At 45.1% G+C, this 8096-nt stretch overlaps 1 long non-coding RNA gene across 1 annotated transcript; it reads right to left on the reverse strand.

The window, feature by feature from the left end:
- Window positions 1–4174: 4174 nt before the first annotated feature.
- On the reverse strand, window positions 4175–4616 carry LOC123474411. The gene is made up of 3 exons (XR_006649222.1): window positions 4570–4616; window positions 4416–4505; window positions 4175–4348 (listed from the first exon to the last, which is right to left on the reverse strand). It is a non-coding gene; the product is annotated as an uncharacterized LOC123474411 (long non-coding RNA).
- Window positions 4617–8096: the final 3480 nt, after the last annotated feature.

The raw sequence follows: 8096 nt of genomic DNA on the forward strand, positions 1-8096 counted from the left end.
ACATCCATAGACCAAGATCGGATGCTGAGTTGCCAAGGCTGAATTCCGACCTGCGGTATTTGTCCTCTCGGGCCCTATAGGAGGGAATTGAAAAATAATATATTTAATTAAGTTGTAGTTAGTTTTATTACAAAATTCTTTTGGAATCGTGTACTATACCTCTGTGCTGATATAATACAAAAAATTTTATATCCAAAAAAGCTGTTATTTTTCCACTGCAAAATCCACTCATCAGTTTGAATGGAGCAACCGTGCTGGATTTCGACAATGCCGACCAACGGCAGCTCTGCTCTCGAAGAATCTCTCGAAATTGTCTGTTGGGGACACTCCATTACCAGAGAGCGTGGATTATTCATTTATACTGCCCATCTCCGGTGGCCCAGGTAAATGGCTTCAGGTCCTCTCCATTCTACTACAACATGATCGCACTCCGTTTTCTTTTTGTCAGTGTCCTGCAGGAACAGCGCCATCACACAAGTCTGCTTAAAATTTTTCCGGTAGATAGCTTTACTGGGCGGGCATACCGAGCTCGCCCTTCCCTGGCAAGAGCGAACCTCGGCTTCCGTCAGTTCAATAAATGTTTGCCGATCCCGCCCTACCGCCAGAAATGCGGGAATGGGTACGTAATGAAGACCCACGTTACCTGCAGCACTAAACACTGGCAACACAAATGTTCGATCTAACTCAAATGTCTTAGTAATCTCAGTTATTGGCAGATGAATGAATAGCCGAAGCCCGTTTGTTGTGGCCGCTACGACGACCCGGGCTTCCTGGTATGCCCTCCACAAGTCACCATTCTGCAAAGCAGGTGTTAGTGCCCAACCCATCGCCAAAGAAGCTCAAATTTCTTTAAGAACCGATCGCAGTTGAGTAGGTGGGAAAAGTTCCGGGGGTAAGTTGCCGGTTGCCAACAGGGCAAGACCAATGCCGATGTCCTCCAATGTCATGCTGGCCCAGTCTAGAACTCTCTGAGCAGCTCGAAAGGCTTCGTCCATCCTCGCCGTCATAATCACTTGACTTTCTAGGGCGTTCAGGGCACTCACCACATTCTGTCTCCATTTGTTGAATTCCTTCTCCAGTGATTGGTGCGCTCTGTCCAGCTGCTGCATGGCCAGTACATGTTCCCCGAGTTCTCGTAATGTCTCATTCACTAACGTTGCTTGATGAGCCACCACACTCACTATCCCCGACGTTTCTCCTCCCAAGGCCTGCAGCTGTCCATTAAGTCCTTCTAGATCTTGACTTGTCGGCACCCCAAACAGCCAGTGCAGTGTGGTACCGCCGACGTCGATAATACCTCTCTTGGCCCTCCTGGGCCCTCCTGCCACCGCCTCCCGCAGCGTGTCGTACCGTTCACGTACAAGTCCCAATAGCTCCAACCCGTCCGTCGCCCTTTCCACCATCTGCGCCCGTAACCGTGCACTCCATTTTGTTTCCTCCGCCTGCGATTCTTTCTTCTTGGCCGAGTCAGTGAACCAAAGGTGCAGTTTGTTCAGGGCGTTTTCTATTGGTCCGAACTAGACATCGGTCACTACTACCCACTCCGAGTCACTAAAGAAGACCTCCCCTTGTAATTGGAATATTACTCCATCCCTCACAAAAGTCTCTTGGGAATGTCCTTGACTGGGTTGTACCCCCATCAGCGGTCCCAGTAGTCCTAGCAGAAGGAGAAGAGCCCCCACTGCCGCCTGCGGCATTTGTCCGTATCGTACCGGTGGCATCCGGGCTCGTGTCGATCGACGCACCTGATCGTCAATCCTTTCATTTCAAGCTTCTTGCACCTCCTCGTCCCGGGGTATAGTCTCTCTAGTTTCGGCATCTCGGTCACGGATGTCCTTTCCCCCGGCAATTAGGTTGCTGCATTGCGGCTTTATTCTTCTCGATTCTGCTTCCGTACTTTCTCTGTCTACCACTGTCCATTCGGCACCTCTGATGAACTTTTTTATTTTCACCGCGTGCACCAGTTCTGTCTGTCGACCACTTGGTCTCTTTACTTCGTAATTTAATGCCGACGCCCGGTGTACCACCACGAAAGGTCCCAGCCACCGGTGAAGTAACTTTTCGGCTCTCCCCACCTTCCGGAACGGCTTGTACACCAGTAGTTCTTCCCCTGGGCTGAATTCCGGTGTAGCTCTTCGAGTCGCATCATAGTACCGCTTATGTCGTTCTTGTACCTGTACCAATCGTTTTTTCACAATCTTTCTCGCGGCTTCCAAATTCCGGGCCATTGCATCAGGATCCTCTGCAAGAGGCGTCGCGCGTACTCCCATCACTACATCCGCCGGCAACCGCGCTTCTCTGCCGTAGAGAAGGTAAAAAGGGGTCTTTCCGGTCGATTCCTGAACACTAGAGTTGTACGCGAATGTAATATAGGGCAGAATGTCGTCCCAGTTAGTAGGTGTGTTGTTTATATACATCGATAGCATGTCCCCCAGCGTGTGGTTTAGTCTTTCTACCAGGCCCTTTGCCTGGGGATGATAAGCAGTTGTTGTTCTATGGTCCACCTCCATTAGACGCATGACTTCCTTCGTGAACTCCGCGACGAAACACTTTCCACAGTCGGTAACCACACCCCCCGGCGCCCCATGCCGTAAGACAATTTCCTCGAAAGAAGAACTCAGCCGCGTCTCGGGCCGAAATAAGTTTGGAACGGCCCTCGTCTCTGCCCACTTGGTGAGATAATCCACCGCAACGATGATATTCTTCTTGCCCCCCACCGACACGGAAAAAGGCCCCAATATGTCCATCCCTACTTTTTCGAAAAGGTCTCTCCACGCGGATGATTTCCATGTGTCCCTGAGGTTCTACTGGCGGGTTTTTTCTTGCCTGACACTGTGGACATGCCCGCACGTAGTTTAGTACCTGCTGTCGTAAGCGTGGCCAGTAGTATCTTTCCTCTATCCACCCTAGCGTCCTCTTCACTCCTAAGTGCGCAGCCCAACGATCGCCATGGTACGCGTCTAAAATCTCCAACCGTTGATCCGGGGGTACCCATAGACGCAACCTCATTCCTTGTTTACCCAAGGTTCGGCAATGCAGTAGTCCATTAATCAGCACGAAATTTTTGTAGGCTACAGCTGTGCTCCTTTCCAGTTGCCTGCGTACTTCCACCCATCCCGGGACTGCCCCTTGCATCTCCCTCGTCCAATGACGCTCCTCCTCCCATGCTGTCGTGTATACCGGTAGCAGTTCCTCTTCGTCGTCGTTGTCTTCTATCCCATCCATCGGATACCGAGATAGTGCATCAGCGTCCTCATGGAGCCACCCACTTTTATACACAATTTCGGGCTGATAGTTCTGTATGGACAATGCCCACCGTGCCAATCTGCCCGCCAAATCCTTCTTTGTTGTTAACCAACAAAGGGCGTGGTGGTCCGTCACCACTTTCACCTTTGTCCCCCAGATGTAGCTGTGGAATTTCTTCACCGCCCAAACCAGGGCTAAGCACTCCTTCTCCGTAATGGAATAATTCCGCTTTGTTCGGGATAATAGCCTGCTGGCAAAGGCAACTGGCCTCTCCCCTGTCTCCCCCTTCTGTACTAAGGCCGCTTCGATCCCGTATTCGCAAGCGTCGGGATGGATTTCGAAGGGTTTTGTGTTATCCGGGTACGCCAACTGCGCAGCTCCCATTAGCGCGTTCTTTAGAGCCTCGAAGCTTTCCATGGCCTCCGCTCCCCAGGTAAATGTTTTTTTTCGCCCACAAGATCGTGTAGCGGTCTGGCGATTTTCGCGAATCCGTCGATGAATCTTCTATAGTACGAACACATGCCTAGAAACGCCCTTATGTTCTTCACTTTCGACGCTCTGGAACCATCCACCGGAGGGTGCGGGAAGTCTCTCACTGCTTGCACTTGCTTCGGATCCGGTGAAACCCAATTTTTATCCACAATATGTCCCAATGCCCGTAGTTGTGGCTGGGCGAACGTACATTTTTCCACCTTCACTTTTAGATTTGCCCCTCTCAGACGTCCCAGTACCCCGCGCAGCCCTTGCACGTGTTCGTCCAACGACCGAGAGCACACTACAATATCGTCCAGATAAACTAGACACGTTGTCCATTTTTTCCCCCTTTAAAACTGGGCCACACACAAACTACGTTAATTTCCTATTTGATCTAGTTCAAGACAATGAAAAAATCTGAAATGAAACACATTTTTGTTTTTTAAGAGCTTAAAAAAAAAGGACAATCGCTGAGTCAATAGAAGATCCGATTGCCCGTTCTCAGTCAGATTGACTCAGTTCTCAGTAATTTCAGATTACTTTTGAAATTCTTGGCGTAGTCTCTGAGTAAGAGTTGTCGATCGATCTTGCCGTTGACTAGTAGAGGAGTCTCACCAACGACGACAACCTTAACGTCAACACTTTCGATCAGTTATCAATAGACGTGATTGTTGTCAGAAGATAATTTAGTGTACCCTCGGCATGGCGTAGGAGACCAGTATTTTCTTCAAACATTGATGGATCGACAAAGGATTCGTGTTTGTCACAACGAACGCGATGATTTCCTATTGAAAATGTTCAATCGTCAGCCACATTCGTTGCTTTAAGGTACTCAGGAAACACTGGAACCTGTTCTGGCTGTCGAGGTTTGTAGCACAAGACAACACCCTTGATCATCGTTAGGGTGTTCAGGGGTGAACCACCTCAACACTTGATCATTTCTTGCATTTTATCTTGGCCCAGCTTGTGTCGCTTGTGTTTTGTGTAGCCTGTGTTTTAAACGAACGTTGCCATATGTAAAATATTTTTTAAGTAATAATTTTAAAAATACGAAAAGAATATAAATAATATTTATCTCACAAAATAAACATGTTTCCTAATTTTTAAAAAGCCCTAATATTCATAATAATTTATTATTTTTAAAATAAACCGATAAAAACCATTAATAGTATAATAAACATTCTGGCAACGCACCACTTACGCGTCCTAACTCCTGTGACTCTTTCTTCGGCCGTTTTAGCGTTTTCAGTTTGCAGAAGCGTCCGTAGCCATTTCGATAGGTAAGAGTCACTTTCTGTTTATTGTAATTTCTACTCGTGTTTTCGTTTTTTAACCCGTGTTTGCATATTTGTATTCTGGTGGGGGGGGGAACGAGTATGGGGTTGATTCTGTGTTTGCATTTGTGTCACCAAAGGTGATACATTTGGCGAGCATGGGATCAATCCTGTGTTTGCATCTTTGTATTCTGGGGGGGGGGGGCGAGCATGGGGTTGATTCTGTGTTTGCATTTGTGTCACCAAAGGTGATACATTTGGCGAGCATGGGATCAATCCTGTGTTTGCATCTCTGTAATCAGGGTGATACATGGGGCACTGTAGCTTTTTCCTAGTACGTAAATAATTATTTGTAAAATGATTAATCTTTTGCCCTTTTTCTCCTTCACATGTGATACGGTGAGCCTTCCCTCTTAAACAAAGACAATAGCATGCTTTCGAATGTGTGTGGATGACCCCTGAGTTGAAACCAGTGTACGGTGGCACGTACTATCCTCCCGACGATCGTTACTATGGCCAACCTGGTTTCACAACTATACTTAAATCCTTGGCTCAACAGGTATTTTTGAATTGCAACATACTTTTCTGATCAAAAGAAATTCTTCCTTTGACTGGCACCAATGGATGATCCCTGATGGATGAAAGTGTTGCTGTTGAAGAATGAAGAAAAGAAGGAAGAAACAAAAAGCTCAAATAGCCTAGGCTACTCGAAGAAAAAAGACCAAAGAAAACGAAATTCACGATGCAAAACGAAATGAGGTCCGAATCCATTATGACATTGTCTAGTTCAACTTCCTATAGTAAGATTTCGTATACAGTCCTCGAAAACCTTTCGTTTAAACAAAATGGTTTGGTAATTGGCAGAAGAAATGCATCCTACTTTTTGAGGCATTCAAAGTTCAGTTGGAAATGGAGCTATTATTTTCCTGTAATAAGAAAATATTGTTAGAATATCTTCTGTGGTTAAAGGGCCAGCCTTTCTGTTTAAGTGAACGTTTCGCTTAATCTACATCCTAATGTAGTTCTTTTTGCTTCTCGCTTTGCCTTGGGCTACGATTGGTGACACGAATGCTTTTTCCAGTGTTTCTAAGGAGTGGGCTCTGGGCTCCTTACCTTTAATTTCCTGGACAATGCTTGTCCGATGGAATCGGATTTTCTTCGAGCGCCGGGAAATGTCGTTAAAATTTAGAACTGTATTGTCCTTCATTGCTTTTTAAGTTACTTCTTCTTTACTATTTTAATAGGATAGAACTACGACATTTGATGAGCGCCAAAAAGACACTGAAATCTCTACTACAGTCGCTACGTCCCGTGAAATTGCAGATCATGAATACCAATGACTGAACGATTTGCCACTCGTTACGTTTTCTTCGTGGTAAACAGGGTCTCCCACTCGTGCAACTGCCATGTCTGCAAACGGTATAGTTGTGACAGAGATGCCCTGTATGATGATATCGACACTTTCGTAAATTTTTTGTTTGCATTCAAATTTTTTACAGTTTCGTTGGAATACGTTTTTGGATCAGTATAAAGCCGCCATTGATGAGGTGAATGGCGTCTTTGTTGGCGGTTTTCTGACACCGGATTACATGCAAACGGCTCCTCACACAGCAAAAAACCTGCTTTGCAAATTGAAACATCCTCATTCGCAACATGAGGACGTCTTCCCTGTATTCATTTTTCAAACGGGGGAAAATGTTCTTTCCAGAAGACAGTAAGTCCTAGACAATTAGGGCCATCCTGTTAGTAAACAGGATGGCATATTTTTTTGTATTGTTGTATAGTGTATGGTACAAGTTAACCCGTGGGCTGCCATCCATTTTGCTCCCCTTTTTTTTAGCTTGTAGGGACCAGCGGCGCTGTTCTGCCCAATGGTTGATCAACCATTGTTACGATGTAATAAGCCGTCAAATAATGACGGCTTCTGGAATTAAGCCGTCAAATAAAAAATTGCCGCAATATAACACCATTTCAGGATTATTGTTTATAATCACGATGAAATAAATAATAATAATAAATTATAAAAAATGATACTTTCGAATAAATAATAAAAATCAAGATAAACCAAGCTATCACAGCTGTTAAGATGTGTAGGGTGACATAAGAATTGGTTAAACCACAACGGTAGAGACGCAGTAATCTTGCTGCCGTCCGATCACCACGTTACCCAGCTACTGATAGAGCAGACGCATGAAAGACTTAATCACACCGGAGCCAATACCGTCATGGTACACCTAAGTAGGTCGTTTTGGATTCCCAGATTAAGACAGACAATAAAAAAACAACTTACGTGGTGCATAAAATGTCACGCATTTAACGAGTTTCCCGCACCTATACCAATCAACAGACTACAAATCTCAGACCCGTTCACGGTGACAGGAGTAGATTTTGCCTGTCTGTTTCCTGTAGAGATCGGGACAAACGTAAATGCGAAAGAATACGTTTGCCTGTTCCCATGCGCAGTCACTAGAGCTGTGCACTTAGAAGTCACCACATATCAGGGACTTACAACGTTCATATACGCCTTGCGAAGGTTCTTTTCGAGAAGAGACTTTCCTAAAACAATGTATTCCGACAAAGCGGGGACATTCACAAAAGCGGCGAAATACTTAAGATCAGCCTATAAAATTGAGAAGGTCTACAACACGTTAGCAGGGCTAAACATCAAGTGGAGATTTTCTCCTAGTCTGGCACCCTGGTGGGGGGCATTCTGGGAGAGGATCCACCGTTTCTGCTAATTGATATCCGTCGGGGAAACTAAGATATCAATTGATGTGTGAAAATTATTTGATATATATTTGGAAAAATTAACAATAACATTATACAGCAGTTAAATATATACTGATACTATTTAAAAATTACCTTAAATCTAAAATCCCAATATTACGCAATGAAATTTTATTACGTAATTTCTTTATCAGTTAGATTGGAATATTTGTTACCACGTGTTGTAAAAAATGTCAATTAAAGCAAAAGTTGCTGTATTGGGTAGTTTCCTACTTCGAAAGATTTTTTATTAAGCGAATCTCTCACTATTTGGACCGCTACTGTATCTTTTTTCACACTGGGCATTCTCCTTCCGCTCTCGTATGTGCGCAAAAT

The sequence above is a fragment of the Daphnia magna genome, linkage group LG7, assembly GCF_020631705.1.
Source record: "Daphnia magna isolate NIES linkage group LG7, ASM2063170v1.1, whole genome shotgun sequence".
NCBI lineage: Eukaryota > Metazoa > Arthropoda > Branchiopoda > Diplostraca > Daphniidae > Daphnia > Daphnia magna.